General features: G+C 36.5%; 1 protein-coding gene and 1 pseudogene across 1 annotated transcript in view; both read right to left on the bottom strand.

Moving 5' to 3' along the window:
• Window positions 1–23,874, bottom strand: part of LOC104417964 (TMV resistance protein N-like) — a 91,935-nt gene that overhangs the window by 53,775 nt on the left and 14,286 nt on the right. The window lies entirely within an intron of this gene.
• On the bottom strand, window positions 575–23,811 carry LOC104428916 (annotated as a pseudogene).

A 23,874-nucleotide genomic window follows, 5' to 3' on the forward strand; every position in this document is an offset into this window, starting at 1 on the left:
TCGATATGGCCATATTATACTTATCTGTTTTCAGCTTCACATCCTCAGGTTCCACATCATAAAAGATGGGGAATATCACCTTCTCATTCACGTCTTCTCTGGGTTTTGAGGTGGTCCCCACCTTCTTATTCCCATCTTCTTCAGTTCCATAGGTGTTATCCACTATCCTCACAAGCTCGCGGAGGCACCAGTGTTTCGAAGCATAGTTTTTGGAGAAGATGGTTATGTAGAGCTTGCAATGGTCGATCACTTGCAGAAGTTCTGTACCAAATGTTTCACCTTGTGGAAGCCCTTTGTCATCAATGAAAACGCTAATGCCAGCATTTTTCAAGGCACAATAGAGGGTATTGGTAAATCCACGACGAGTGTCGTCCCCACAAAAATTGAGGAACACCTCATAACTTCCTGAGCTTGCCATAGGGGCTAATTTCGCACCTAGCAAGGACACCTAGCTCTCTCTCTCCCTTTTTCTCAGAGGCAATGAAGAAATACTTTTTCATCTAGCACATATATAGGCAATTTTGCACGAAGTCGACAATGCTCTACTTGCCACCAGATGGAAACTTAGAAACGACTACATCTTCAGATCTCGAGCTCCCAAGGCTGAATCAATTGTAGATCTTGCCCACACACAGACCCGAGCCTTCCTCAGATGGAACCGCAAGAAAGACAAGCAGAAATCCAGCAAATCAGCTACAACAGAGAACTGGACGGCTCCGAACAGCACCACCTTCAAGCTGAATGTCGACTGCTCATGGAAGGATGGAGAAGAACTAGGTTCGGTCGCAGGGCTCATCCGGGACTCGAGTGGATTATTGATCGACGGATTTGTAGCTGAAATTCGGGCGGCTTCTCCTCTGCACGCCGAAACCCTAGCACTCCTGCACGCGTTGAACTCTCTCAACCAACGAAGAGAAAGTCAAGTGGGGGCTGTTCAGTTCGAAGACAAAAGCTGGGAAGTACAGTGCGACAATAATGCACTCGTGGAGGCCTGTTTGGGCCGGGATGATGCACCTTGGGCCATTATGCATTTAGTGACCGAAATCAGAGAGCTCCTTCAGCAGATGTCATTCGTTACTCTCGCCTACTGCTCCCGCGACGCAAACCACGCAGCTGATTGGACCGCCAAGGCGCACCGCCGTAAGACTTTACCTACAAATTGGTTAAATGCACCACCTCAACCCCTTCTAAATATTTTATGTTCTGAAGTCTATTTACCGTCTACTTGTAATCCGTGTTTTAAATGAAAGTAAGTCTTATTTTCGTCCAAAAAAAAAAAAAAAAAAGACAATGCTCTACAGATTTTGATACAAGTTGGAAACTTTAAAATCATCACGACGAAGACTTTTCAAACTTTTGGAGGACGTTGAAATATTACTAATTTCACAAAGATTTGAGATATGATTTCGGGAAGTTAATAATTGACTTTGCTGACCAAAAGACTCTTAAGAGTTTTGGAATATTCTAATAATATGGAGACCATAAAATTGGTTCAGACCTTAAAAACAATGGATACATAGTTTCAACTTAGAGAGAAATGGCCCCATTAAAAAAAAAAATTGAAGCATATGCTTTGCACAGGACATGGTATAATGACCAGTCAAGGATTGTTATTAGAAGGTTCTTGCTACACAACTAATAAGAAGTGGCTTTCTTGATTGTGCATAATATGAGAATTTTTTTTTTTTGAAAATGACGAAAGTTTTAGGTGCGGATGTTTAATTTAACGTGTAACTTAGGGCATTCATTGATAAAATTCTTATTAGAAAAATATTACACTTTAAATAATTGGATTTGACCCCATTTGCCATTTAAAAAAAAAAAAAAAACGAGTATAGGCAACTTCGTAGCAGGTGCAGTTGCCAATTTGTAGTCACTAGTCAGTAAAGCTGACGACTTTAAAAATAATGAGGCTCTGACCCATTAGAAAAACGGATTACATTACATACGGCTATACCTTGTCAGACGCCCAATTTTTTTCGACTTTCGTCTTCGTGCTTGTCACATGGGTCTGCTCTGAATTCACTTCGGAACTTTTGGATAACAATTAATATGATTCTCAAAAACTTAAATCCTTATGAACGTTCCATCGCTATATCTATCGTTGGACATAATTAAATTCCCAGGGTAATATGGTAAATTCACGATATCTATATAAATACTTAATAATAACAACACATTCCTAACGAATCACCTCTCAGGATTCCACATGGAACCTTAGATTACAGGAAAATCTCCTTCACATTGTAAAGATTGTGTTTGCTGCATTGTTTAGAAAGATGCTCTACCTAAGAATTGTCTAAGCATATATTTATGACTCACCATGGAGTGTTTTTTATGATCTCTTCACCTTGACAACTTGCCTTCTGTTGTAATTAGTTACATTTAACTACTCAAATTATTTCTCATAAAATGCACCTTTAGCATGGTCACCCCTCCCTCTCCCTCCCCAATCCCCCGGAGCTCTCTCTCTCTCTCTCTCTCTCTCTCTAAAAGACGCTGTTGAAATAGTTTTGCAGATCTTCGATACAAGTAGGTGACTTCAACATTGAAGTCACGACGAAGACTTTTTGAGACTTATTAGAGAACCGTTGAAATACTATTAATTTTACAAAGACAAGTATTAAGTTTACAAAGACTCAAGATACATATGAGGCAACTACCAATCGATTAGAAATTAAAATTGACTTATTTTACCAAAAGATTCTAAGAGTTTTGGTGTATTCGGATCTAACATGGAGTCTATAAGATCGGTTCACACGTAAGTAACAATTAGTAATACATAATTTCCAACATAGAGAGAAGTGACCTTACCAAAAAGAATTGAAAAAATTTGCTTCCAAATGATGAACAGGAAATGTTATAACCATGCCAAGGATCATTAGTAGACAGATCTTTTTAATAAACATTCTGCGGACACTTGTTAGTTATATCTAACGAAATAAATATTATTAAAAAAAACAACGCATACTTGAATTTGACTTCATTTGCCATAAGAGACGTGTGTGGCAGCTTCGCAGCATGTGTAGTGTCCACTTTACGCTCAATAAAGTTGATGGACATAAAAATAAAAGGGGGGACGATATTATCATGACATGACAAGATCACACGGAGTTCCTTCTTTTTCGTGCTTTTCACATTGCTTGTCTCCGTAGAAAATTCAAAGTCAATAAAGTTGATGGATTTAAAAATAATAAAGTGGAGGACATTATCATTACAAGATCACATGGAGTTCCTTCTTCTTCGTGCTTTTCAGTTTTCACATGCCTCTGGCAACGTAGACAACATTTGTTCTGAATCCACTTTTGAACTTCTGGATAAAAAAAAAAAAAAATTTGTCCTCTAACATTTGCTTCCAAGTCATGAACAAGACGTGCTACAGCGACCAATCAAGGATTATTACTTGTAAAAGGCTATTGTTAACTAATGGTCTCCAGATATTTAGAGCGCGTAAGTAATTATTCTATTTTCATGAATAATTTTTTATTCTATTTTCGGGAATAAATTATAAGTATTTGAAGGCATTTAGAAACTATCCAAAATTTATATTCCCAAAATAAAATTGCGTTTGACACCGTCATCAAAATTTCTAATTCAAATCACTTTTTTTTTTTTTTTAATATTTTTAATATTTTTTTTTTTTTTATTTTCTTTTATATTCTTCCTCAACCAATCAGTAGCCTTGAAATGATTGGCGACCAGCTAGACGAGGGTTCATGAGGGTTGCTAACCTCGACAAGGCCGCTTCTTGTCAGTCGAGCCTTGCCGGCTCACCCAACCTAGCCAAGACTCGAAAGAGCCTCACCTGGCTAGGTGAGGCTCACCGATGGCTGGGCGAGCCTCCAACAAACTCGTCGAAACTCACCCAATTGGTTGCCGGTGACATGCAGTGGTGGACAGCGACAATGGTGGTGGACGATGGCAGTGGCAACGAAAGAAGAAAAGAAAAGGAAGAAAAATGAGAAGGAAAGAAGAAGATTAAAGAAAAGAAAAAAATTTAGTTAGCTTGATTTTGGAATTGTTCCTGTAAATAAATAATCAATTTTTTTTTTACTTATTGATTTACTCCAAATTTATTCTCATTTATTCCCAAGAATAAATTTATTTCTTAAATAAAAAATTTATTGAAGCAGTTTATTTCAAATCTATTCTTAAATAAAAAAGAGAATCAAACACTATTTGACCGTTGCCATAACCATTCCACATCAAATAAGAAGTGACTTTATTTATTTATTTATTTATTGGTAAAAGGTTAATATGGTGACTTTATTGATTATGCATAATATAAAAAAAAAAACAGTATTCCTTTACCAAAAAAAAAGTATTCTGAAAATATACAAAAATTTATGTGTGGATATTTTATTTAACTGGTAAAAATGGGCATTCGTCGGTAAAATCCTTATTAGAAATGTTATACTGCAAATATTCGAATTTGACCCCGCTTGCGATGAAAAGAAAAAACACGCACGGGCGACTTCGAAGCAGGTGCAACTTCCAATTTGTAGTCATTAAAGTTGATGCCTTTAAAAATAATAAGGTGGGGACCAGTTAGAAAAATGGACACTCATACAGCTGTACCCCTTCTTTTGTCGGATAGTGACGTACCTTTTTCCTTTTCTCTTTTTGCTCAAAACAGTCAATACTTTTTCTTTTCTTTTCTTTTCTTTCCTTTTTGTTCCTTATTTTCCTCTTCTTAAACAGTTGTACCTTTTCGTGCTGGTCACATGGGTCTAGTAATGTGGCCAGCGTCTACTTTTAATTGCTTTTGTACATTTAATCTTTATGATTGTTTTCTAGCAATATTGACAGGGGGACATAATTAAAATTCCAATATAACATGATAAATTCACAATATCTATATAAATACATAATAATAACAAAATATTCATAATGAATCACCTCTCAAGATAACAACGGAATTGTAGATTACTAAAAAAATCTACGTCATATTGTAAAGATTGGATTTGCTATGTTGTCAACGAAGATGCTCTAACTAAGCATTGTTACTATTCATTGGGAGTATTTTTCATGATCTTTTGACTAACTCGAAAAAAAGGGACAAATGTTAAATATATAGCTCATTAGTAGAGCATTGACTTTATTCCAATACTCCAAAGAAATGAGTAAGCAGCATATAAAATGATAAGAGTAGCTAAGATTAATAAACAATGTGAAATGGCCTTAATATTTATAACACTTTACAAATATGTCCTTCCCAATCATACAAAGAAGGTCGCTTCTTCACTTTCCCAGCAAGCACAAGGGCTTTATAAACCACATTTCTCACCAGTTTCGTACCACCCTAAGCCATCTCAAATTTCCTACAGGCCCTCCACTTAAGAACTCCACTTTCAACCGAAAAAAGCAATAAACAACTCCACTTGCCGTCCTTTCACCATCGTCACCGCGGACCACGACCTCAAAGATCACTAGGATCCCTCGAAAGAAACCTCCTTTTGTTCATCTTAATAAAATTGATTCATTTGTTAACAATACCTTCATGAAAACAAAAAGAAATCAACAGCCATGATTTATGATAGATTGCTTGAACTAAAAAATGAAAACTTCTTTGTGAAGACTTTATTTTTTATTTTTTTATTTTTTTGTGATTCAGAAAATCCCATGATGAAGTAAACAAAATGACGTAAAGAAAAGGGTGACGCCAGCGAAACCACCACCCCGATGCCATTGGGTAAGTCCACAAATGACGACGGAGGACAAAGCCCGAACCAATGCCGCCGCCACATGGGGTGGTTTGTGAAGACTTTATTAATCGCTAGCAAGTGCATAAAAAGAAAGAAGACAAAAGGAAAGATTAGGGGCACCTGGAAAAATTTCTTATGCTATGTTTGTCATAGAGCAAATAGTCATAAGGTGCAACACTTTTTCAATACTAAATATTTAGTTATAAATAGATTACTTGTGAATCATTATAAGCAATCCCCTCCTCTCTCAAAAACAGAGAACGTTAGCTTCAGAAATAGAGAATTATAGTATGGGCATTTGCATTTCTATCAAAAATCCCTCTAGTCTTTATTTGTGCTCTTGTTCCAAATTTCTGAGGTTATTCCTTTTTTTGGTTCCAACATTTGGTATCAAAGTTAGAAATGAGGTATATGAATTACATTAAATTACAACTTACAAAGTTAAACGAAAAAAATTTCAACAATCAATTTGATTATATGAATATTCTTTTCAAATTACATGATTCATAAAATTTGGTGAAAAATTATTACACTAAAGTGACTGTTAAATTAATGTTTTAAATTCAAATATCGATTTGTTAAATTGAATTTATTAAGAAAAATTTGTCCAAATGAATTGGAATTCGGACGGAGGAGCTCATCTTTCTTGGACTTGTTTTTGGCCGTACAAAAGGAAGGGGGGAAAGACATGGGCACTAAAAGACAGAATGAGGGATTCATTGAATATTTTTTTCTTTTTATGGGGTAAAGGAGTCTATCTCTAAGGGGAAAGAAAGAAGTGTACATCGCCTTTATCAAGTGCTCGTTCAATAAAGGTTCGACCGCGTGAGGGACCTACGGAAAGAAAAGTTGTCCTCTCACTTTTCCTGCAGAAGCCGTATTAAAGAAAAAAATAATAACAGGAAGAAGGGAATATATCCAAGAACGTGCAACGTTCTTGATTTTTCAGTGGTACTAGCAAAGCTTTTGCTTGGGGTGAACACTACAATTTTTGTTATGTGAACTTAGGTCCAATTTAGTTATTTATTTATAAGTATTTTGAATTTAATATTTAAATTTAGATCTAAAAACACTTGAATATATAACGGTTATAATTCTAATTATTCGATTATAATTGATTATTTGATACTAACTTTCCTGTATATAAGTGTCGATACTCGAACTGAATTACATAAATCTTTGATGTATTATTATTCCTCATTTATTTATTTGATATTTTCACATTGATTTAATCTGCAAGATCATGTCGTTTTCGCGTTAAATGCTTTAAAAAGGGTGGAGAATGATTATTGCCAGTCCAGGAGGAAAAATTATTATGCATTATTTGCGATCTTTCAAGCCACAGAGGAAATGATATCTGAAAAAATATCGAGTGTGAAGCCTACAAAAGTAGCGTGGGATATTTTCCAAAACTCCTACAGAGGTGACGGTTGTGTCAAACAAGTTCAACTTTAAACACTTTAAGGTGATTTTGAGTCTTTATGCATGAGTGACCCTTAATCAATCTCGATATATTTTGATCATGAGCAAACCATCATTAAACAAATGCGGTTAAAGAATGTATATTGGCACATATCTATCCCTAGAAATGATTCTTAATAGCTTTGGGAAAACAAACATATAATTTTGGTAGCTAGGCATGTGGCGACATGAGACATCTTATCTACTTATATGTGTTGATCTATTACATTTAAAAGTTATAAGGTGCACCTAATTAATGTGAGCCATCAACTTCAATAGACCTGCAAGGGGCCCAAATTATGAGATATCTTACGTAAATCAAGTGAGTGTAAAAATTGCATAATTCCATTCCTGTCAATATTTGGAACTTATCAACTACCAAAAAATTAAAACACGTTTGAGACTTACCTTTACAATTTAAAGAAATATCCAATGGTAAGTTTAATCTTGTACTTTTAATGAAAAAATTCCCCATGATTCCGTGCCTACACCTTTTTACTTTTAATATAACAAATCCAACGATTATTCAACCTCAACAAACTAATCCACGAGAAACCATACCTAAATCTAAATAAACAATAATAATGTATATGATTATAGATGAACAAAAGAGTAATTTACGATAATTAATATTCATCAAGTAATCAATCACTATTTCAAAATTCCTGATTTAAAGTCAACCTAATCATCAAGCATTCTATAAATCACTCGTCTTCCTAGTCTTATAACAAATTTTGTTTATAATCTCTAAAAATCATATGTTTAAACATTATCTTTTTTTAGGTTTGTCCACCAAACCAAGGACTATACATTAAATGACGACAAGTAATGACATAATGCTAATTAAAAAACACTGCATTTCACATATTTGAATTTGACTCCATTTGTCATAAAAGACGCGTGTGGGCAACTTCGCAGCAGGTGCAGCATCCAATTTACGGTCACGTCCCATTTATAGTCAATAAAGTAGATGGACGGTGGAGGACATTATCAGTACAAGATCACATGGAGTTCCTTCTTTTTCGTACTTTTCACATGGCTGTGTCTATGTAGAAAATTCAGAGTCAATAAAGTTACCGATTTAAAAATAAATTGGAGGGCATTTTCATTACCAGACCAGAAGGAGTTTCTTCTTCTTCGCGCTTTTCGCGTGGCTCTGGCGATGTAGACAACACCTGTCCTGAATTTACTTTTGAACTTCCGGACAAATAAAAAAAGATCCTCTTGCTTTCGAGTCGTGAACAGGACGTCCTAAGACGACCGAGAAAATATTAGATGGTTGGGGATCGCCACGACAACTCACGTGGCGCCACGTGTGAGAGGAGAGAACCAAAGGACCTACTCCTGTCCTATCTCTCTTACGCTCTCTTTCCTCTCTCTTCTGTCTTCCTCTCCTCACATGTGGCACCACGTTTAGGGGTGATCGATTCCCGGTTCAGTCCAGTTCCACCCAAGAACCGGGAACCGGATCTGAAGGACCGGTTCCCACTTTTATGGACTGTGGACTGGACCGGCTATCTTGGAACCGAGAATCGGACCGGACCGGTTGGTCCGGTCCGGTCCGGTCGAGTTCCAATGAACCATCACTTGTTCTCATTTCATTTAACAAAAAATAAATAGTAATTACTAGTAAAGTAACGCGTGAGATTATGATTCGGTCAAGTTTTTTTATTTACTTTGTGAGCAACAAAGTGACGCCCTTAAAAATCACCTAATCAAGGTGGTTAAGGACAAAGCACTCGCATTCACGGAAGTTCTTCCTTCTCCGAGGAACAGAAGACTGCAAAGGGGGTGGGGATTCCACCCAATGATCTTTTCATCTATAGCTATTCCTCCTTAGGTTGCTGGTGGTTCGGTCTGATCTTGTTCTTGTAGTTACAGGTTCCTTCCTCATCCGTTCTCCGCTTTCAGCTTTGAGGGCTTGAGGATGGGGACGCTACAGGTTCCTGTCGTTACGGCTTGTTTGTTCGCTTCTTAGCTTTTGTGTTCTTACTGGCGCCCTCGGGCTTTTTATCGGATCCCCGTCACTCTTGCTCCTTTGTTAAGAGTGCTTGTTTGGATCCGATCTTTTGTACATTTGTCCTCCTCATTAATATTATTACATTTACAAAAAAAAAAACAAAGTGACGCCCTATTAAATTAAAAACGTCAACTTTGTGGAAACAAAGAGAGCCAAGAGATTGAAATCTCCTAACGAATAATCAAATCTCAATAGAGAGCCAAGAGATTGAAATCCCCTAACGAATCGCACTCTTACCCATACCAAAATGCGCAGAGGAGACGAAATCCAAACACCCACCGCCCCCGTCCCCCCCCTCCAAATGCGACATCAATACAACACAATAGCATGTCGGAAACAAACGAAGATGGGACTACAGAGTATAAATGATCAAACAACGAAGCCGGGCGACAATGAAAACATAGCAAAAGAGCTGATCGAGGACGGGACTCGGGACTCACCTCAAAGAACGAGAGGGCCTTGGGAATCATCGGGGCAACGACGGGAGACGGGAGAGAGCGAAGAGATGATGACGCTGTGGGGAGGAACTAGGAAGGGTTTGGGAAAATGAAAGTTAAATCGAATTACCGCCGAGTTGGATCACAAAAATTGGGAAAATAGAAGTTGATGTCATGATTACTATATATTAAAGCAGAAACTAACCAAAAAGAGAGGGCAACCCCATTCGTTTAGGTTTCAAGAGGGAAAGGCAAGTGAGGAGAATTGCAAAAATTTGGAAAATAAAAGCCGATGTGATGGTTACTGTTAAGTGTACTTCAGAAGCAAAAAAGGGAAGGGATTATTGGCTTTGAGTTATGAGAGAAGAAATGAATATGATGGTAATTGGTACTATAAATTATTTCATAAATTAAAATATATATATATATATATATATATATATAAATAGTCGGTCCGGTCTGGTTCGGTCTGGTTCCGACCCCAAAATCGGGAATCGGACCAACCGGTCACCGGTTCCAAAAATAGGAACCTAAGACCGGACCGAGACCCTCTAGGACCGCCTGAAACCGACCGGTCCGGTCCGGCCGGTTCCGTTCGGGCGGTTTTCGTTGCACACCCCTAGTCGCGTTAGTGGTCCAGGACCACACTGATGTGGCGGTCCCAAACCACCTAATATTTTTTCGATCGATGACAGACCGAAAATTATTATAAGAAAATTTTTGTTATAGAGTTCTTTTTAGGTACTTATTAATCATTTCACACCAAATAAGAAGCGGCTTTATTTTTATTTTTTTTGGTAAAAATAAGAAGCAGCTTTATTGATTATGTATAAAATAATGACAAAAATGTTATGTGTGGATGTTTTATTACGTTAGTCGGTAAAATCCTTATTAGAAAAAAATTATACTTTAAATATTTGCATTTGACCCCATTTGCGATAAATAGAAAACGCGCATGGGCAACTTCGCGGGCGCAACTTTCAATTTATAGTCATTAAAGTTGATGCCTTTAAAAATGATAAGGTGGGGGCCGGTTTGAAAAATGGACACAATAACACACGCGGCTGTACCCCTTCTTTTGTCGGGTGGAAATGTACCTTTCTTTTTCTTTTTATCTTTTTTCTCAAAACAGTCGTACCTTTTCTTTTCTTTTCTTTTCTTCAACAATTGTACCTTCTCGTGCTTGTCACATGGGTCTGGAAATGTGGACGGCATCTGCTCTAAATTCACTTCTGTACTTTTGGATTACAAATAATACGATTCTCAAACATTTAATCTTTATAATTGTTCTCTAGCAATATCGACTATTGGACAATATTAGAATCCCAATGTAACATTATAAATTCACAACATATCTATATAAATACATAATGATAATAAAATATTCCTAATGAATCACCTCTGAAAATAACACACGAAACTTTAGATAACCGAAAAATCTCCTTCATAATGCAAAGATTGGATTTACTGCGTTGTCAACAAAGATGCTCTAACTAAGCATTGTTTAAGCAAATATTTACTACTCATTGGGAGTATTTTTCATGATCCTTTGACTAACCCGAAAAGATGGGACAGATATTAAATATATAGCTCACTAGTAGAGCGTTCGCTCCAAAGAAATGAGTAAACATCATATAAAATGAGAAGAGGAGTAACTTAAGATTAGTAAACAATGTGAAATGGCCTTAATATTTGAGGTAATTTACAAACATGCCCTTCCCAGTCATATGAAGAAGGTCACTTCTTCACTATCCCGGCGAGCACAAAGGCTTTATAAAACCATAATCCTCGCCAAGCTTCGTACCACCCTAAGCCATCTGAAAGTCTCTTACAGTCCTTTCACCTAACAACTCCACTTTCAACCGCAAAAACAAAAAAAACAGCTCCACTTGTCGATCTTTCACCATCGTTACCGCGAACCACGACCTCAAAGATCACTAGGATCCCTAAAAAAAACTCCTTTTATTTGTATTAATAAAATTGACTGACGTGTTAACAATACCTTCATGAAAATAAAAAGAAATCAATGGACGTGATTTATAATAGACTGCTTGAACTCAAAAATGAAGACTTCTTTGTGAAGACTTCATTAATCGCTATCAGGCACGTGAAAAAGAAAGAAGACCAAAGTAAAGATTGGGGACACCTAGAAAAATTTCTTCTCCATTGAATGCTATATTTGTCTTAGAGCAAATAGTCATAGGGTGCAACACTCTTTCAATACTAAATATTTAGCTTTAAATAGATTACTTGTGAATCATCGTACGCAAGGCAAAAAAAAGAAAAAAGAAAAAGAAGGCAAAGTTTAGCTTCAGAAATAGAGAATTGCAGTATGGGCATTTGCATTTCAATAAGAAAGTCCTCCCTCTAGTCTTTATTTGTGCTCTTGCCCCAAATTTCCAGGGTTATTCTTCTTTTGATTTCAACATTTGATATCAAAGTTAGAAATCACGTCTATCAATTGCATTCAATTATAATTTACAAAACTAAATGAAAGAAATTTCAATAATTGATCCGTTTAAATGAGTGCTCTTTTCAAATTATAAGATTTATGAAATTTAATGAAAAATAGTTATACTGTAGTGATTGTCAAAATAAATGTCTTGAATTTATATTTGGATATCGATTTGTTAAATTAAATTTATTGAGAAAGATTTTTTGAACGAAGAAGCTCTTTTTTGTTGGACTTGTTTTTGGCCGTAGAAAAGAAAGCAAGGGAAGATACGGGCAACAAAAGACAAAATAAGGGGCTCATTTTTATTCTATGAATATTTATTTATCTGTGGGGTAAAGAAGACTGTCACCAGGAGAGAAAGAAAGACGTCTGCGTCTCCTTTCTTGGGTAGTGATCTGTCGATAAAGGTTTGACCGCGTGAGGGACCCACGGAAAGAAAAGCAGTTGTCCTCTCGCTGTCTTCCGCAGAAGCGTTATAAAAAGAAAAATAAAACGGAGGAGGGAAAATCAAGAACGCAGTGGTACGAGAAAAGCTTTTGCTTGAGGTGAACACTGTCATTTTTACGGAGAAGTGATGAAAAATATCTTAAATTTTTTGTATTTATATCAATTTAATTTTAAATTTTTTTGTGCCAATTACGTCTTAAACATTTTTACGTTATGTCAATTCAATCATTTATAGTCAATTTTGGTCGGATTTATCGATTGGATACGGTCGGTTGACGGCATTTGATCGGCGTTGACGTAAATAATTTTTAATAATATTTTAATTTTTTGAATTCTTTTTTTTTTTTTTTTTTTTTTTTCTTTCTCCTCATTCTTCCTCCAACTAGTCGTCGAGGTCTTGCGACCGGCCGAAGGAAGAAGGAGAAGGAAAAAAAAAAAAAAAAGAAATTATAATTTAAGAAATAAAAAATAGAAATCTATTTTTAATTAATCTTATTTTAATTTATATATTCAACTAATTCTATCTTATAATAAACCTTCAATCCATAAATTAAATATTTATATTTATTATATATTTTAGGTATTTTTGTATTTTAGATATGTTAGTACAGTTTACTATTTGATAAAATTTTCTAAAGAATAATGAAAGGGGAAAAAAGAAATAATAAAGAAAATAATATAAAAAAAAAAAGATAAATAAAATAAAAATAAATTAAGGAATAGTGTTATGAGAAATTTTCACCATCTTTGTTTTATAAACATTTGGTTCATTACCACGCCTTCGCCACAGAATGGCTCGAGCTCTCTCCCCCTCATGAAGGGAAGAAGTTTGAATCTCGAAACGTCGTTAGAAATTCTTATCTGGAGTACAGTAGTAGTGGGTCCCGCAATCGCTCCTGGGTTTGCTTACCAGCTGTTGACTTAGGTTCATTTATAATGACACGTCATTTATATAAAATATATATATACATACATAATATGATGGGAATATATCTAACTTTAATATTGTGATTCACTATATAATAGATAAGATATAAAAAAAATATCAGAATTTCATATCATATCCTATCAAATCCTATTCCGATTAGAAATTTGGAGGACCAAACGTAGCCTAAGAGTTTTGGTGTGATCGGATCTAATCTAGAGTCTATAAAATCGTTTCAGACATTATAAATTTCAACCTTGAGAGAAGTGGCCTTACTAAAAAAAAAAATTGAAAAATATGCTTCCAAATATGAACAAGAAATGTTATGGTCACGCCAAGGATCATTAGTAGACAAATCCCTTTATCAAGCGTTCAATGAATACTTGTTAGCTATATCTAATGAAATAAATATTTACATTATCAATGCACTTATTGTGTATAAAATGTGGAAGGTAGTGCTTTCAAAATAACAAATTTTTCTTTACGTGTAAATGTTTAATTTAATATGTATCCTAGGAGCACTAGTTAAACAGAATGATTATTAAAAAAAAAAAAAAAAAAAAAACACATTTGAATTTGACTCCATTTGACATAAAAGACGCGTGTGGCAACTGGCAACTTCGCAGTAGGTGCAGCGTCCACTTTACGGTCGTTGACGGACATAAAAATAATAGGGTGGACGATATTATCATGACATGATAAGATCACACGGAGTTTCTTCTTTTTCGTGCTTTTCACGTTGCTGTATCCGTAGAAAATTCAGAGTCAATAAAATTGATGGATTTAAAAATAATAAAGTGGAGGACATTATCATTACAAGATCACATGGAGTTTCTTCTCTTCTTCGTGCTCTTTTCACATGCCTCTGGCAACGTAGACAACGTCTGTTCTGATTCCACTTTTGAACTTCTGGATAAAAAACAAAAAAAAATTGTCCTCTAGCATTGGCTTCCAAGTCGTGAACAAGACGTGCTACAGCGACCAATCAAGGATTATTACTTGTAAAAGGCTATTGTTAAATAATGATCTCCACACATTTAAGTCACCTTTAGTAATTATTCTGTTTTCATGAATAATTTTTTATTCTATTTTCGGAAATAAATTCTAAGTATTTAAAAGTGTTTAGAAACTATCCAAAATTTATATTCCCAAAATAAAATTAGGTTTGACATCGTCCTAAAAATTTATAATCCAAACTACTTTATTCTGATTTTTGATAATTTTATTATTTTTTATTCTTTTCTTTTATCTTCTTCCTTAGCTAGTCACTAACCTTGAAATGACTAGCGACCAGTTAGACGAGCGTCGAGGGCCTCGCCGAAGGGTTGCCAGCCCTGGCGAGGCTACTTCTTGTTGGCCGAGCCTCACCATCTCACCCAACCTAGCCAAGACGTGGAAGAGCCTCACCCGGCTAGGCAAGGCTCACCGATGGTTGGGCAAGCCTCCGACGAGCTTGTTGGAACTCACCCAACTGGTCACCAATGACTTGTAGTGGTGGGCAGTGGTGGGATGGTGGCCGATGGTAGTGGCAGCGGAAGAGGAGAAGAAAAGGAAGAAAATTGAGAAGAAAAGAAGAAGATAAAATAAAAGAAAAAATTTCAGTTGGCTTGATTCTAGAATTATTTCTAGAAATAAACAATCAACTTTTTTTTTACTTATTGATTCTACTCCAAATCTATTCCTAAGAATAAATTTATTTTCAGAAATAAAAATTTACTAAACTGATTTTTATTTCAAATCTATTATCAGAAACAAAAGAAAATAAAATTAAATACTATTTGACCGGTTGTCATAGCCATTCTACGTCAAATAAGAAGTGACTTTATTGATTATGCATAATATGAAAAAAAAAAGTATTTTGAGAATATACAAAAATTTTATGTGTGGATGTTTTAATGGGCATTCGTCGGTAAAATCCTTATTAGAAATGTTATACAGCAAATGTTCGAATTTGACCCCTAATTTGTAGTCTTGCGATGAAAACAAAAACGCGCACGGGCGACTTCGAAGCAGGTGCAACTTCCAATTTGTAGTCATTAAAGTTGATGCCTTTAACAATAATAAGGTGGGGACCACTTAGAAAAATGGCACTCATACAGCTGTACCCCTTCTTTTGTCGGATAGTGATGTACCTTTCTTTTTCTTTTTCTCTTTTTGCTCATACCTTTTTCTTTTCTTTTATTTTTTTAGCTTTTTTTCCTCTTCTTAAACAGTTGTACCTTTTCGTGCTGGTCACATGGGTCTGGCAATGTGGACAGCATCTACTTTTAATTGCTTTTGTACATTTAATCTTCGTGATTGTTCTCTAGCAACATCGACAGTGGGACATAATTAAAATTCCAGTATAACATGATAAATTCACAATATCTATATAAATACATAATAATAACAAAATATTCATAATGAATCACCTCTCAAAATAACACATGGAATTGTAGATTATTGAAAAAATCTCCGTCATATTGCCCTACATTGTCAACAAAGATGCTCTAACTAAGCATTGTTACTATTCGCTAGGGAGTATTTTTCATGATCTTTTGACTAACTCGAAAAAAAAGTGGCAAATGTTAAATATATAGCTCATTAGTAGAGCGTTGGCTTTATTCCAATGCTCCAAAGAAATGAGTAAGCGGCATATAAAATGATAAGAGTAGCTAAGATTAATAAACAATGTGAAATGGCCTTAATATTCGTAACAACCTACAAACATGTCCTTCCCAATCATACAGAGATGGTCGCTTCTTCACTTTCCCTGCAAGCACAAGGGCTTTATAAACCACATTTCTTACCAGTTTCGTACCACCCTAAGCCATCTCAAACTTCCTACAAGTCCCTCCACTTAAGAACTCCACTTTCAACCGAAAAAAACAATAAACAACTCCACTTGCCGTCCTTTCACCATCGTCACCGCGGACCACGACCTTAAAGATCACTAGGATCCCTCGAAAGAAACCTCCTTTTGTTCATCTTAATAAAATTGATTGATTTGTTAACAATACCTTCATGAAAACAAAAAGAAATCAACAGCCATGATTTATGATAGACTGCTTGAACTAAAAAATGAAAACTTCTTTGTGAAGACTTTATTATTATTTTTTTTTTTGTGATTCAGAGAATCTCATACATGGCAATGCGGTAGGCGAAGAAACCTAGGTGCGACGCCAGGAAACCACCACTGACGACGTCACAAGTAAGTTCACAAATGACGACATTGGGATTCGAACTTGTCCCCGTCGTGAGGAGGACAAAGCCCGAACCAATGCCGCCACCACATGGGGTGGTTTGTGAAGACTTTATTAATCGCTAGCAAGTGCATAAAAAAGAAAGAAGACAAAATGAAAGATTGGGGGCACCTGGAAAAATTTCTTATGCTATGTTTGTTTTAGAGCAAATAGTCATAGGGCGCAACACTTTTTCAATGCTAAATATTTAGTTATAAATAGATTACTTGTGAATCATTATAAGCAACCCCCCCTCTAAAAAAAAGCGAAGGTTAGCTTCTGAAATAGAGAATTATAGTATGAGCATTTGCATTTCTATCAAAAATCCCTCTAGTCTTTATTTGTGCTCTTGTTCCAAATTTGTGAGGTTATTCATTTTTTGGGTTCCAACATTTGGTATCAAAGTTAGAAAGTGGTATATGAATTACATTAAATCACAATTTACAAAGTTAAACGAAAAAAATTTCAACAATCAATTTGATTATATGAATATTCTTTTCAAATTACATGATTCATAAAATTTGTTGAAAAGTTATTACACTAAAGTGACTGTTAAATTAATGTTTTAAATTTGAATATTGATTTGTTAAATTGAATTTATTAAGAAAAATTTGTCCAAATGAATTGGAATTAGGACGGAGGAGCTCATCTTTCTTGGACTTGTTTTTGGCCGTACAAAAGGAAGTGGGAAAGACATGAGCACTAAAAGACAAAATGAGGGATTCATTTATTCTATGAATATTTATTTATTTATGGGGTAAAGGAGTCTATCTCTAAGAGGAAAGAAAGAAGTGTACGTCGCCTTTCTCAAGTGCTCGTTCAATAGAGGTTCGACCGCGTGAGGGACCTACGGAAAGAAAAGTTGTCCTCTCACCTCTCCTGCAGAAGCCGTATTAAAGAAAAAAATAATAACAGGAAGAAGGGAAAATATCCAAGAAGGTGCAACGTTCTTGATTTTTCAGTGGCACCAGCAAAGCTTTTGCTTGGGGTGAACACTACAATTTTTGTTACGTGAACTTAGGTCCAATTTAGTTATTTATTTATAAATATTTTGAATTTAATATTTAAATTTAAATCTAAGAAGCACTTGAGTATATAAGCAGTTGTAATTCTAATTATTTGATTATAATGAATTATTTGATACCGACTATATATATATATATATATATATATATATATATATATATATATATATATATATATCGATACTCGAACTGAATTACATAAATTTTTTATATATTATTATTCCTCATTTATTTATTTGATATTTTCACATTGATTTAATTTGCAAGATCATATCATTTTCACGTTAATATTACAATAGTATCGTAGCTAATGTGAAAGCATTCAATGCTTTGAAAAAGGTGGAGAATGATTATTGGTAGAGTCCAAGACGAAAAATTAGTATGCATTATCTGCGATCTTTCAAGCCATAGAGGAAACGATATCTGAAAAAATATCAAGTGTGAAGCCCGTAAAAGTAGTGTGGGATATTCCAAAACTCCTACAGAGGCAACGATTGTGTCAAACAAGTTCAACTTTAAACACTTTAAGGTGATTTTGAATCTTTATGCATGAGTGACCCTGAATCAATCTCGATATATTTCGATCATAAGCAAACCGTCATTAAACAATTAAGGGTTAACAATGAAGACCTCCAAGATGTACAAATCTCGGGAAAAAAAAATTTGAGGTCTTTGACTGAAAAATTTGGTTACATCACTGCAAGGATCGAGGAAGGGCCAAATGTGTCAACCCCTACATGGGAGCAATGGATGGGTTCATTGTACTCCCATGAGCAAAAAAATGAATCAAAAGCCCGTTGGTTCAAGTCCCAAGCAAGCATTGCAAAATCGGATCGCTTCATCAAGTTGAGGAGGCTATCGAGGAGATCAAGGTCGTGGAGGAGGCTGAGGTAGAGGAGGAAATTTAAACTCCACCGGAAAATATAAAAAAGGTGACAAATCAATAATCAAATGTTTTAAGCGATTTAGTCCTAAATACATTCTACATTGATACCAATTAAGTCTATCCAATCAATTTTGATAAAAAATCGCTAATATGGACTTCGATCATTCTACGTGAATGACAGTGCCAGATATTTTAAAATAATTTTTTAATAATTTTAAAATAATTTTCTGATTTTTTTATAATTTTTTTCTTTTTATCTTATCTTTTATGTTAATTATTTATTTTATTTTTTGTTGAGAGCTGGCAAGGGCCACTAGCCGACCCTTGCCGGCATTGGGCGAGGGCATCACAGCCCTCGTTGGCTCTGGGCAAGGGCCGCAACGCCCTCACTATGGTCAACGAGAACATGGTGGCCCTCGCCCCATGCCTTCATTGTGGCTGGCAAAAGTCTGGCCATAGAGAGAGTTGGAAGACAAGCAACAAAGAGGCAACGGTCAGCGAAGGAAATTAGGAGCCACCTCAACAGCGTATCTAGGGAGGTTGCGGTGCCTCAAGACCCTTCGCGCCGGCAGCTCAAGAGCCGAGTCCGCCGTGCAGATCAAGATCGAGGATCCAATCTACGACTCGGTCAAAGAGGATGAGTACGACAGGCTCGTGGCCAAGCGTCGGGAAGAAGAGGACTGGACCGAAGCCGGAACTAATTGCTCCCTTGATGAAGTATCATAAGGTCATAACTCCGAATGCATAAGGGTTTACCTCTATTAATCTTCATTTTTACAGCAGTCTTGTGGATTTTGTTGAATTCGTAGGTTCGAAACGGTCTTTTAGGAGAGAACGTTAATAAAAAGAAGATAGGTAGTGAAGAAACCTGCACCATCTTCGCTATACGCTGCAGCGGCATTGATGGGAAGGTAGAGGTTGTCTTCAAAAAAATAACAAGAACAGAAAATAAAAACCAAAATAGAAAGTTCAAAAAACATTATTAAAATTGTCAACGTTAACATTGAACACATAAGATGGCCAATGTTTATGACAGCAATTTTGAGCTAAAATTCGCCAAATGAACTCAATTGATATAAATGCATTTAGGACTAAATCAGTTAAATGAAAACATTTAGAATTGAATTGATACTAATATAATAGATGTATGGTTTGTTCATCATTTTATAAGCTTCTCACAAACGTGGTTAAAAAATGTACATTGGTACGTATCTATCCTTAGAAATGAGTTTTAATAGCTTTGGGAAAACACACATATAATTGTGGTAGCTAGGCATGCGGCGACATGATACATCTTTATTAGGTGCACCCGATTCATGTGAGCCATCAACTTCAATCTTATAACAAATTGTGTTTATAATCTCTAAACAATCATATGTTTAAACATTATCTGTTTTGAGGTTTGTCCACCAAACCAAGGACTACACATTAAATGAAGACAACTAATTACATGATGCTAATTAAAAAATACTGCATTTCACATATTTGAATTTGACTCCATTTGCCATTAAAGACGCGTGTGGGCAACTTCGCGGCAGGTGCAGCGTCCAATTTACAGTCACGTCCAATTTTATAGTCAATAAAGTTGATGGACTTAAAATGGTAAGGTGGAGGACTTTCTTATTACAAGATCACATGGAGTTCCTTCTTTTTTTGTGCTTTTCACATGACTCTGTCTCCGTAGAAAATTCAAAATCAATAAAGTTGATGAATTTAAAAATAATAAAGTAGAGGACATTATCATTACAAGATCGCATGGAGCCTCTTCTTCTTTGTGCTTTTCACATGGCTCCGGCAATGTAGACGACACCTGTTCTGAATTTACTTTTGAACCTCTTGCTTCCGAGTCGTGAGTAGGAGGTGCTACGACGACCAATCAAGGATTATTATTAGAACATTTTTATTATCGAGTGCTTTCTAGGCACTTATTAATCATTTCACATAGAATAAGAAGTGACTTTATTGATTATGTATAAAATAAGAAAATACAGTATTTTGAAAATGTCAAAAATTTTATGTGTGTATGTTTTATAACATTCGTCTGTAAAATCCTCATTAGAAAAATCTATACTTTAAATATTTGCATTTGACCCCATTTGCGATTATTAGAAAAACACGCATAGGCAACTTCGCAGGTGCAACTTTCAATTTATAGTCATTAAAGTTGATGCCTTTAAAAATGACAAGGTGGGGGCCAGTTAGAAAAATAGACACAATAACACATGCAGTTGTACCCCTTCTTTTGTCGGCTGAAATGTACCTTCCTTTTTCTTTTTATCTTTTTGCTCAAAACAGTCGTACCTTTTTTTTCTTCTTTTCTTTGCTTTTTCTTTTTTTGAACAGATTTCTTTTCTTTGCTTAAACAATTGTACCTTCTCGTGCTTGTCATGGGTCTGGATATGTGGACGGCATCTGCTCTAAATTCACTTTTGTACTTTTGGATTACAAACAATACGATTCTCAAACATTTAATCTTTATTATTGTTCTCTAGCAATAGTTAGAGTTGGACATAATTAAAATCCCACGATTGGCCTGTCTTCCTGAGCCATATTGATGATTACTCATGGTTTACATAAATTTATCTTATGCAACATAGGTCTGAGTAACTTTAACTTTACATTTGGTTTGCAAATATGATAATTAAAAAAAAAAAAAACCTCGGTTCTCTAAGACAATCAAAGTCCTTCGCACTGATAGCATATATACATATAACCCGGCCCATGCCAAGGATCAGAATTTAAGCTCACCCGGAGTGTGTCTTGTCCTACAGGCCTTGTTATAAGAGGTTGAAACAATTCAGCCCCAAGCTTTAGCCCATGGAAAGTAAAAGACAAGCCCATGTCTACTGAGAAGAGCCCAAACCTTTACAAGCTCGGCCCGCTTCAAGACTCAACAAGCCCGGCCTTGATAACTTCTTTCTTTCTTTCGCTTTCGATCCTCCGCCTCCGCCTCCGCCGACAACGTCGCCCGGCCTCCTTCGGCGCACGCGCTTGTCATGCTCAACCAGCGGCTCCCCCCGATTCACTCCTCTGCTCAGCACGCACAGTTACGTGTGTGTGCTGACGGGGGCACGATTTGCGTGTATGACGAAATGCCTGACTTGAAACAGGGAGAGAACAGCCATAGATGGAGCTCCGCTGAGCTCAAATTTTGTCATTACAAGCTCTACCTTACGGGATTATGGCAATGACATTGAAGCCGATTTTTCTCTGATTCTTGGATTTTCTATTTTCGATTTTCGATTCAATAAACACACTGATTTCTCGTTTCTTTTGTGTTTCCAGCAGTTTTATCCTCACTCCTGAAGCTCCTTTTCGTTAACGATGATCGACATGGCTATAGAATAGCACCTCCGAAGCTCCCTCTCGGATAAATTCACATCCTCCTCTTTAAAACGCGAAAAACCTCTCTTGGATTCCACCGATCCATTCACTTTCTCTGATATTCTCAGGCTACGGACAACCGCCGTTTCTGTCACAGATTCTTGATTTCACTGCTGCTCCCCGGAGACTCCATTCACCCCTGCTCGCAGTCGCCGCAACCGAAGAGCTTGTAAAGTGATCATTTCTAAATGTTTCATTGATTCTCGTCCTTGAAGCCGTATCTGTGTTTGTCTTATTCATATCTGATCAGTAATCATCACAGGTCATAGTCCTTTGCTAGATCGAACTAAATTTGCTCTGTTTTAGATGATTGCGAATGAAAACATAACCAAGAAATTTGGTTACGGTATAAGTAAAAAAATCATCTGTGATAAAGGTTCTATTAATGATTTAAATATGTTGATGATTTTGTGATAGTCTAGATGTGAATCGTAGCTTCATTACTGCATATGGATAACGGATCAACACCTCGTTCCTTAGCCGTAGTAACTGCGGACCATGACCTTAACACCCTCAGAAACCCTTCGAAAGAGAGATCCTTTGGTATATCCAGTGGCAGCGGCTCACCTTCACATCCCAACCCAACACTCTCGAACGAGAAGTGAAGTTTCTCGTAACCATCGGATACATGCTTTATGTTGGGGTCCCAAAAGAGCAGCGTAGTTTCATGGAAGCGTTTCATGCCCGGATCAAATGTAGAGCTCACTTCAATGCCATTGTAGCACCATACTGCCACCAAACCTCCCGGCTTCCAGAGCAGACGGGTCAAGAGGGAGTAGAAATTGGGTAGGTCGAACCAGTGCATCGCTTGAGCCACCGTAATTAAATTCACTGAATTTTCACCTCCAGTTAAGGTCATGATTTCGGCGTTGGAGATAGGTATTGGGGTGTGGACATAATGGACCTTCGGATGCTGCATCGCACATTTTAGCTGGATTGCGCTCGCATCAGTGGCGATCACCCGGTCATAGTGCTTGGCTGCCTATTTTACAAGCAAGTGCAGGGCATATGAATGGAGTTGTAAGTGACGAACAATCTGGAAGTAATGAAATTCGATTGAATAAATTAGAGAGGAAAGAGAAGCCCATTTTAAAAAGACAAAAAAGGGAGAAGAAGCCCGGAAGACACTGAGACGGGTTGGACTTCAGTTTTAAAGTTCACATTCAAAACAACACGAAGAATTTGAGATCAATTATGTGGAACTGGAGGATGACCACCTTTAGTTAGTGATTAGGAAGCAGTACGCAGCCTATCCAAGCCCCAAGCAAAATCAAATCGAATAAATCAACTTCTCAATGAGCAGAGTTAAAAGCAGTATATGAGGATTCAGGTAAAATTCACCCAAGATGAGCTAATCTTCACTCATTCTCTACACCCTATGTCTAGTCAATTACTTCCAAAAGCAACAACAAAGGAAAAATATTCATACATGGTGAGTGCTCGAATGAATGATTCTCCTCAAAATTCCTCTTCAGCAAGATTTGATATGTATTTAATCATAAAAAGTGTCGAATTTAGCATGATTTGCGATCATATCTGGTCTAGCCCTTTTTTTTTGGTAAAGTGGTCTAGCCCATTTTTGTTTTTGCAAAATCCAGAAAATCTGCTCCCACCGTCATAGCTCCCGATCAATGTTGGGTTCCATCGTATCGAGACAAACAGTAAACTTGCTACTAATCTTGCACACAGAAAAGAGAGAGAGAGAGGGGACTCACGCTGAGGGCGGCTTGGCCATTGCCGGCGCCGACGTCCCGGGCGAGGGAGTGACGGGGAGTACCAGTGTGCTGAGTATGTCGGACGAGCGTCCACGTACATCTCCGCTTGCTTGTCGAACAGACCCACCATCTCCTCTCTCCCCTCCCGGTCTGCCTCTGCTCGTGTCGCCCTTGCCTTGGGTCTTGGTTTCTG

Source organism: Eucalyptus grandis, chromosome 8 (genome assembly GCF_016545825.1).
Source record: "Eucalyptus grandis isolate ANBG69807.140 chromosome 8, ASM1654582v1, whole genome shotgun sequence".
NCBI classification, from domain to species: domain Eukaryota; kingdom Viridiplantae; phylum Streptophyta; class Magnoliopsida; order Myrtales; family Myrtaceae; genus Eucalyptus; species Eucalyptus grandis.